Below are 9785 nucleotides of genomic sequence, written 5' to 3'. Positions count from 1 at the left end.
TTAAGGTTAAGGGTAAGGTTAAGGTTAAGAGTAAGTGTAAGGTTTAGGTTAAGGGTTATGGTTAATGTAAGGTTCAGGGAAAGGTTTGGGGTAAGGTTTAGGGTTAGGTTCAGCTTAAGGGTAAGGGTTGGGGTAAGGTTAAGGGTGTGGATAAGGATAAGTGTAAGGGATAGGGTAAGGGTAAGGGTTAGCGTAAGGGTAAGATTAATGGTAAGGTTTATGTTAAGGGTAAGCGTAAGGGTAACGGATAGAGTAAGCGTAAGGGTAACGGTAAGGTTAAGGGTAAAAATATGTGTTAGGGTATGGGTTATGGTATGGGTAAGAGTTAGGGTAATGTAAGGGTAAGGGTGAGTGTAAGGGTATGGGTCAGGGTAAGGGTTAGAGTAAGGGTTAGGGTTAGGGTAAGGGTAAGTGTTAGAATAATGGTTAGGGTTAATTTTAGGGTTAGGGTGAGGGAAACGTAAGGGTAAGTATTGGGTTAAGGTAAGGGTAAGTGTAAGGTTTAGATTTAGGCTAATGGTAAATGTAGCAGAAAGGGTAAGGTTTACGATAAGGGTAAGTGTTAGGGTAAGGGTAAGGTTTAGGGTAACATAAAGGGTAAGGATTACGGTAAGGGTAAGGGTACGGGTAGAATTTGTTAGAATATGGCTTATGGTAAGGGTAAGGTTTAGGGTAAGAGTAAGTGTAAGTGTATGTGTAAGGGTACGGGTCATTGTAAGGGTTAGAGTAAGGGTTAGGGTAAGGGTAGGTGTTAGGGTAATGGTTAGGGTTAATTTTAGGGTTAGGGTGAGGGAAACGGAAGGGTAAGTATTAGGTTAAGGTTAAGGGTAAGGTTAAGGTTAAGAGTAAGTGTAAGTTTTAGGGTAAGGGTAAGGGTTAATGTAAGGGTCAGGGTAAGGGTTAAGGTAAGGTTTAGGGTTAGAGTTAGGTTAAGGTTAAGTTTTAGGGTAAGGGTAAGTTATATGTATAAGGATAAGTGTAAGGGTAAGTGTTAGGGTAAGTGTAAGGATAAGGATAAGTGTACAAGTCAGGGTAAGGTTTAGAGTTAGGATTAGGGTTTGGGTTAGGGTAAGGGTAAGTGTTAGGGTAATGGTTAGCGTTAATTTTAGGTGTATGGTGATGGATAAGAAAGGGTAAGTAGTAGGTTAAGGTTAAGCGTAAAATTAAGGTTAAGAGTAAGTGTAAGTTTTAGGGTACGGTTTAGGGTTAATGTAAGGGTCAGGGTAAGTGTTTGAGTAAGATTTAGGGTTAGGGTAAGAGTAAGTATATGGGTAATGGTAAGGGTAAGTGTTAGGGTTAGGGTAAGTGTAAGGTTTAGATTTAGGCTAAGGGTAAGTGTAGCAGAAAGGGTAAGGGTTACGGTAAGTGTAAGTGTAAGGATAAGGTTAAGGTTTAGGCTTACGTTAAGGGTAAGGGTAATGCTTTGGTAAGGGTAAGAGTAAGGGTAAAGGTAAGGGTTACGGTAAGGGTAAGGGTACTGGTAGAAGTATGTGTTAGAGTACGGCTTATGGTAAGGGTACAAGTAGCTCCCCCCCCAGAGACAGGACCCAAAGGTGTACAACCAGTTCCCAACACCCCTGAGACACAGGCCCCAACCGCCCCCCCAGACACAGCGACCCAAATTCTACAAGCAGCTCCCAACCCCTGCCAGGCAGGCCCCCTACCCTATACAAGCAGCTCCCAACCCTCCCCCCCCCCCCCCGAGGGAGGCCCCCAAGGCCCCCACAAACACAGGCCCCTACAGTGTACAGGCAGCTCCCAGCCACCCCCAGATGCTGGCCCCAAAGTTGTACAAACAGCTCCCAGCCACCCTGCAGAAACAGATTCCTACATTGTACAAGCAGTTCCCAGCCCGCTAGACACAGGCCCTGACCCCCCACACATGCAGGCCCCAAAGGTGTACAAGCAGCTCCCACCCCTCCCCCAGACGCAGGTCCCAAGCCCCCCCCCCAAACACAGGCCCCTACAACCAGCACCCAACCCCCTACCCCCGATGCCAGGCCCAAAGGTGTAGAAACAGCTCCAAACCTCCTCCCTCAACCCAGGCTCCAACAGTGTACAAGCACCTCCCAACCAACCCTCCCCTTCCCCCCAGCCCCCCGACACAGGCTACAAAGGAATACAAAGAGCTCCCACCCCTCCCCCAGATGCAGGTCTCAACACCCCCCCCCCACCCAAAAGCAGGCCCCAAAGGTGTAGAGTCAGCTCCCAACCCCCTCAATGCTGGCCCCTAGGGTCTACAAGCAGCTCCCCCCTTGCCCCCAGATACCGGCCCCCAGACACAGACCCCAAAAGCCTAATCACAGGCCCTGAACTCTAGAGGCAGGCTCCAAAACCCAGGACAAAGCCCCAGTGGTTCGAGACAGGGCCCAAATCCCAGACACAGGCCCCAAACGCTAAACATATGCCAAAAAAAGTATTAGTGCTGGTGCCAAATGTTACAGACAGGCCCAAAAGCCCGAGATGCTCAAGGCTGAGACGCAACTTGGTTTTCTGAATTACTGGAAAGCAGCTTTCATTCTCAGATAATTGTATGCAGGCTGATTAAGGAGGTATTGGGGAGGCAAGGACAATCCCCAGACAAGGACTGTATATCTCGAAACAAGACACTGGAACTCATGATAAGGAAGCGGCAGGCGGACAGAGAAACAAATGTAAGGACTATTGTAATACACAATAAATGTTTGTTCATTGTCTTTTGTATTATAAAACAAGGAGTTCCGTTTGAGGAGCAGGAGTTGCAAAAGCTCCCTGCTGAAGTAAGATGTATAATACTTGGCTAGACACTATGAAAATTCTTTTGCTTAATGTAACAAAAAAGAGAACCCCCTCCCCTTCTCTCCTTCTGCATCTCAGTTGCCTCTTTTGTTCAAAGACACTGCTGCAAAGTTCATGTAACCATCTCCTGATAAGTTGCTAAACTAGTGTATCAACATCCTGCATTCCTGTCTCACGCTGGGCCAACATGACCAAATAAAAAAAAAGAAGTTGAACCACAACGCGGAGGAAGACTATGGCCTTCATCTTCACGACCACCAGAGGGACAGAGACGACCCCCTAGCAACAGTGCGCGCAGTCGCAGAATATACCAGGATGTGCTGCGTAATCCCAGAATTACCAAGATATAAAAAGGGACCCTGGCGGGGGTGAGGTGCGCGCCGTTGGTGGAGCCGAGACTCCCCGGCCGCCCAGCGCTGTTTTGCTTGCTGTTGCTTACTCAATAAATTCCTTTCTATTATTAATGCAATGCTCTCTGAAAATTAATTAAGGGGGCAACTTATAACAAATTTGGTGCCGTGACTCGGATGAAGGCAATCTGATTGAAAGACCTTCAGAGGGGGCGCCCCGCTGATTTCAGCGGCCTTCGCTAGGACTGCTTTCATTCAAATCCTTCACCGACGAACCCTAAATTCGGCAGCAAGCAAATAAAGCCGGCAACCCCTAGTAATCTTTGTGCACGAAGACCGAACGAAGACTCAGGAGTGAGTAAGTATAGGCCGGTGATCCGTTCGGTTGGGGTTGGGTATCCTGGAGCGTGTCGCTGTGAGACGTCCAATTGCGGACGAAGCGAGTGCGGACCCCTCGGTAGTGCAGTTCCCACATCCCGCGAGGGACTGGGCCACGAAAAGGGGGAAGCGATTTGTGTGTGTGTGTGAAGGCGCTCCAGAAGATGGGACAGAAGAAGAGTAAGCCTTCTGGTCCCATGGGCGGGGTAACGTCTGATGTTAGGTTACCCCGGGATTAATGATTAAAAATTGGGAGGATTCCCCTTTTAGGCGGGGAAGGAATAAAGTAAAAATGATACATTATTGTGTTGAAGTTTGGGGTGGTAAACAGATTTGAGGAGACCACCTTTACTGGCCTGTATTTGGGTCCTTTGAAGATTGGGTTTGCCAGGCCCTAAATATTTATGTAAACTCAAAAGAACCTTTTAGTTTGGAAGAAAGTGAATATGCACATTTGTGGATCAGCTCGGAAACTCGAGCCAATTTATATCCTCTAAAAGAAAAAGGAGGGGATGGGAGGCACAAGATAAACCGAGAATTAGAGATTCCAGCCCCACTGCCTCCCTATATTCCACCATCCCCACCTGCAGCCCCTCCAACTCCCAGGCTTCCTAATCTGCAACCCCGGGGAGACTCTGATAGCAACTCTGATTCTAGCACTCAGGGACCAGTGACTAGGAATATGTGGCAGTCCCCATTAACTCCGGGGACGTCTGAGATTTTAAGAAAGAGACAGGAGGAGGGTAAGTGATCTTTAATGGCAACTGGCATAATGTTTGCAGCTGCTGAGGAATAATTCTAACTGGAATAATAACTGTACATTGTATATTGTATATATAAAAGCCCGGGCATTTTTGTTAAAGTGTTCTTTTATACATATGTTAATATGTTAATATGTAAATATAAGAACTGCCATTGAGGTGTATGTCTAAGGGAACAAAATTTGCCCAGGCATATTATCGGCTCATCAGGTTTAAATGTCCCCAGTGTAATTGTCTACAGGCAGTTAATTTACAGTGGTCTGTTTTTACTTGTGTATCTGTATATTGTGGATTTTGGAGGGATTGGGATTGACTAGTAAAGAGCTTCTAGGAAAACGGTGGAATATTAACCACTGTAGATTACAATAGGAAAAGTTCAAAGCAAAGAAATCCCGAGGAAAAGCCTCCTAGGATGTATACTAACACATTGGAGGGATATAGTGGGGTGAGAGGGTACAGAAAGTAAAAGAACTCTTATCAAATATTGTAATCAGTGGTGGCCACTTTATAAACTAGAGGATGGAGCGGAGTGGCCCCTAAATGGAACTACTAATTATAACACCATATTACAGTCAATGTTTTTGTGGAGAGAAGGAAAACAGGATGAAATGTTGTATATTGATGTTGTTTCAGCATCTTGGAGGGAAAAGGTATGGAATTAAGTTGGCCCCTGACTGAGCCTTTGATGTCGGCATTAGAAAAGTAAAGGCTAGAGAAAGATAAAGGAAGTGTTAAAAGGTTTGTGGAAAGTGTTAAAGGTATTCGAAGTTGAATGAGCAGGGAAAGGTGATGTAGGTATTATCTAAGTAACAGTCTAGAAGTTTTGGTATATTTGCATATTTGTTGTGGTGTCTGTTCAGTTTCCCAAGCATCAGGGAGGGGGGAACAGCCTGCTCCACCAGGGGCCTCTCCAGCGGCCGCAGGGGGGCTTCGGCTCCAGCGCCTGGAGCGCCTCCTCCCCCTCCTTCTGCACTGACTTTGGTGTCTTCGGGGGGGTTTCTCGCTCTCCCAGCTGCTGTTGAGCAGCAGGTTTTTGTTTGTTTGTTTGTTTGTTTGTTTTCGTGGATGTGCTCTCACAGAGGCACGGACTATGTTGCTATGGCTTGGCTCTGGGCAGCAGTGGGCCCCTTTAGGGCCAGATGAAATTGTCCCTTATCTACCACGGGGAGGTTTCTGTTTTTGTTTTGTTTTGTTTTTCACGGGGGCTGCCACTGCAGTTTCCCACCCCCACACCCCTCACACACCCTCAAACCTTGCCATCAAACCCAATACACTGGAGCAGCTAAGTCATTACTGACTTGTAAAGTATCAGGGATTAAATTAACTAATGAAACCCTAAATGTGATGGGGGTAGAAGGGACTGGGATAACAGTGCCACTTTTGGGGGATACCAAGCTGAGACCAGGGGATAAAATGATCACTGGGCAATTATTGTATGTATCCAAGGCGGAAACTAACTTGTTGGGAAGGGATTTGATGATTAAATTGGGCATTCAACTAGTAAATTGTTAGACTGGAATAACAGTGTTATTAATGGAGTGCTCTCAGGCCCTGAGAGCAAACGTATATTCACCTCTGACTGGAAAGACCCTGAAATGGGGGCGGAAGCAACAATATAGGTGGACAATTTTACTTTAGGGGTTTACAGGGACACCTATCTATTTGGATAAATTCTAAAAAAGATTTTGGAGCAATTACAACCTCCCAAGGAGGTATTAATGTTATAAATATGTGGATCATTTTAAGGAAAATCGATACTCCCTGATGGGAGAGAAATGCTGAATAAAGTGATAATGAGGCAAATAACTGTTTTACATCAGAAGAATCATTGGGAGGTGCAAGCAATGTGTGATGTTGTTCTAAGAAAGCATGTCTGTGTAGGAATATATACTTTAGGGAAGCACACATGCAGAGGATGTACTATATGTCAAAGGGTAAATAAAAAGGTCTTCTGTAACCTATCTAGAGGGGGACGGGAGCCAGGGCTTTGACCTTTCCAAAGTATACAGGTAGATTTTACTGAGTTACTTGTTTGTCCTAATCGACCACGTGACTGAATGGGTGTAAAGCTTTACTGCAAGGATTAAAGCAGGCCTTAGAGATTGAGTGGGATTTTCACAGCCCCTGGCACCCCTCCTCTTCTGGAAAGGTAGAGCAAATGAATGGTGAAATTAAGAAACAACTAACAAAACTTGTGCTGGAAACTAAGGCTTCTTGGGTAAAATGCTTACCTCTTGCACTGTTAAACATATGGACACAGCCCAGAACTGGTATAGGAATTTCTCCTTTTGAAATGCTATATGGTATGCCCTATGACTCGGAATTGCCACTTGATCACCCTCAATTCTAATTAAGACTTGGAAAGAGACTTCTTTAACACCACGATGGGGAAGGCCCCTATGTTGTTTTGCTTACCACAGAAACGGCTATTCGAACTGCGGAGAAAGGATGGACGCATGCCGGCCGAGTGAAAGGACCAATCCGGGAACGTAAATGGGAGGCAGCTCCAGGCCCTGACGACTTGAAGCTGACGCTAAGACGGACTCGATAAGTATTGTGTATTATCTGTGTATCGTGGGAAGGGGAGGAGGCCCTGTTTCGAAGGCTCCCTAGTAGGTTCCCCTGAAGAACACTGCTGCTGCCAAGAAGAACCGATACCTTGTAGTTCGCTACAACCGAACTGACAAGCGAGGCAGAGAAGTGAAAACGGTGGGGGACTGAGGGGCCGACAATTTAGATGGGCTCCGACCACCTCCTACGATACATGGGAGTCAGTATCATCGTTTTGGTCAGCTATGGGTCTGCGCATCCCCACCAGCCTTTTAAATGGAGCTTAATCAGATGGGAGGATCAATTCATCATCCAGCAAACAACGACAGCGGGTGCTCCCAGTTTCCGCATCACATTATGTGACCTGGTGTCAGTGCAGCCATGCTTTAACCTATCAGGATTTTATTTCTGCCCAAGTTCTAACCCAGGAAAGGGGTACTGTAATTATCCAAACGCATATTATTGTGCATACTGGGGGTGTGAAACCATTGCTACGGACTGGACACTCGGGGCTGGTCGGAATAAATTCTTACAAGTGGGATATGGGCCGCAAGGTTGTAACTGACAAGTGGATCCCCGTTACAGGTGGCAAGGGCATGGTATAGGGTATACAGGAACCTTCCATGGAAATAAAGAAATTTGCAAGGTTCTATATATAAATATAACAAACTTGGACGATACTAGCTGGGTACTAGGAAAATGTCAGATTTTACGAACACAGAACAGATAGGGGAGGACTCATACTAATAAAAAGGAGGATGCTGATAGGCCCCAGGCAGTAGGAACAAATGAGGTATTGTCAGAAAATGTCCAGGGAATCCAGCCTGTGGAAAATACTACAGTGCCAACCCTCGGCAGCCCTACAAGCTCAGGTAAAGCTGAGAATGATAACATAGTTGAGAATAACATATGGGGGGGGGTCATGAATGCCAGCTACCAATTATTAAACAAAACAAGCCCAAATGTAACAAAACACTGTTGATTATGCTTTAGTATAAGGCCTTCATATTATGATGCTATTGGGGATCCTGGGGAGCCCACCCGCACAAACGAGAACAGCCCTCTACATTGCAGTTGGGGAAAAGACATAAGGGTAACACTAACACAAGTCACTGGAGGTGGTAGGTGTGTGGGCACGGTTCCTAGTGGGAAGTGTCATCTATGTAATACCATGGAGAATGGAGAACAATCAACCGAGTGGCTAATCCCAGCCAACAACGCTAGGTGGGTTTGTTCATGAGTGGGCGTAACTCTTTGTCTATCACTAAAACTCTTTAATGCGTCTCGTGATTTTTGTATACAGGTGATAATTATACCAAGGATTCTATACCACCCTGAGGATTGTATGTATACCCAGCACACAGTGGCAAGTTATCATCTGGAAAGACGGGAACCATTCACGGCTCTAACTTTGGCCACCCTAATAATCCTGGGAGGAGCTAGAGTGGGGACCAGGGTAGCCTCATTGGTTAAACAAAATCAAGAATTTACTTCCTTACGCATTGCTGTGGACGAGGACCTGACCCAAACTGAACAATCCATCTCGGCCCTGGAAAATCTATCAGGTCACTTCAGAGGTAGTGTTACAAAATCGTAGGGGATTAGATTTGGTATTTTTCAACAGGATGGGCTGTTTGCAGCCCTGAAAGAGGAATGCTGTGTATGCTGATCACACTGGAGTGGTAAGAGATACAATGGCAAGACCCAGGGAAGGGTTGGAAAAAAGGAAACAGGAGAATGAAGCCCAACAGAGCTGGTACGAATCTTGGTTTAATTATTCACCTTGGCTTACTACTTTATTATCAACAATAGCAGGACCTTTGTTGTTATTAATAATAGCACTAACTTTTGGACCATGTATTTTTAATAACTTGATTGCGATTGTAAAGGGATGTTTAGAAGCGGCACATCTAATGCTCATACATGCCAAATACGAGCCAATAAGTACCAACGAAGGAATCGAGGAAACATTAGTTCTTAATAGCCAGGCATTGCAGAGCTTCAATGAACAAAATGAGTAACTAAAAGAAAAAGGAGGGATTGTAATACACAATAAATGTTTGTTCATTGTCTTTTGTATTATAAAACAAGGAGTTCCGTTTGAGGAGCAGGAGTTGCAAAAGCTCCCTGCTGAAGTAAGATGTATAATACTTGGCTAGACACTATGAAAATTCTTTTGCTTAATGTAACAAAAAAGAGAACCCCCTCCCCTTCTCTCCTTCTGCATCTCAGTTGCCTCTTTTGTTCAAAGACACTGCTGCAAAGTTCATGTAACCATCTCCTGATAAGTTGCTAAACTAGTGTATCAACATCCTGCATTCCTGTCTCACGCTGGGCCAACATGACCAAATAAAAAAAAAGAAGTTGAACCACAACGCGGAGGAAGACTATGGCCTTCATCTTCACGACCACCAGAGGGACAGAGACGACCCCCTAGCAACAGTGCGCGCAGTCGCAGAATATACCAGGATGTGCTGCGTAATCCCAGAATTACCAAGATATAAAAAGGGACCCTGGCGGGGGTGAGGTGCGCGCCGTTGGTGGAGCCGAGACTCCCCGGCCGCCCAGCGCTGTTTTGCTTGCTGTTGCTTACTCAATAAATTCCTTTCTATTATTAATGCAATGCTCTCTGAAAATTAATTAAGGGGGCAACTTATAACAACTATAACTCTCGAAACTGGACATTGGAATTCATTATAAAGATACAACAAACGGGAGAATTGGCAACAACCAGCTCTTGCAATTAAGAAACATGCCAATTCAGCAGATTCCTGACCAAAGGTGAAAAGTACACTGTGAGGAAGACTCGGGGTCTTCCTCCCAAAGACCCCTGCCCACGTCCCAAAGACCCCTGCCCACAATTCTTGGAAAGCTCTGCGCAGGCGCAAGGTGCCAAAAGGCTAATTAGCATGAGAAGCGAGGGAAGGCGGGGATAGGTAATGCATATGTATAGGTGCTTGTAGAATAT

The 9785-nt window shown here is 45.5% G+C and overlaps 1 long non-coding RNA gene across 1 annotated transcript; it reads left to right on the top strand.

Annotated features, from left to right (window-relative positions):
- The first annotated feature begins 2669 nt into the window (after positions 1-2669).
- On the top strand, positions 2670-9435 carry LOC311428997. Its single transcript, XR_014687989.1, has 2 exons — positions 2670-3486; positions 6688-9435. It is a non-coding gene; the product is annotated as an uncharacterized lncRNA (long non-coding RNA).
- Positions 9436-9785: the final 350 nt, after the last annotated feature.

This window comes from Aythya ferina (assembly GCF_964211825.1).
Source record: "Aythya ferina genome assembly, contig: HAP1_SCAFFOLD_236, whole genome shotgun sequence".
Taxonomy (NCBI): Eukaryota; Metazoa; Chordata; class Aves; order Anseriformes; family Anatidae; genus Aythya; species Aythya ferina.
The sequence above is the reverse complement of the archived record's forward strand: the minus strand, read 5'-3'. Positions and strand labels throughout refer to the sequence as shown.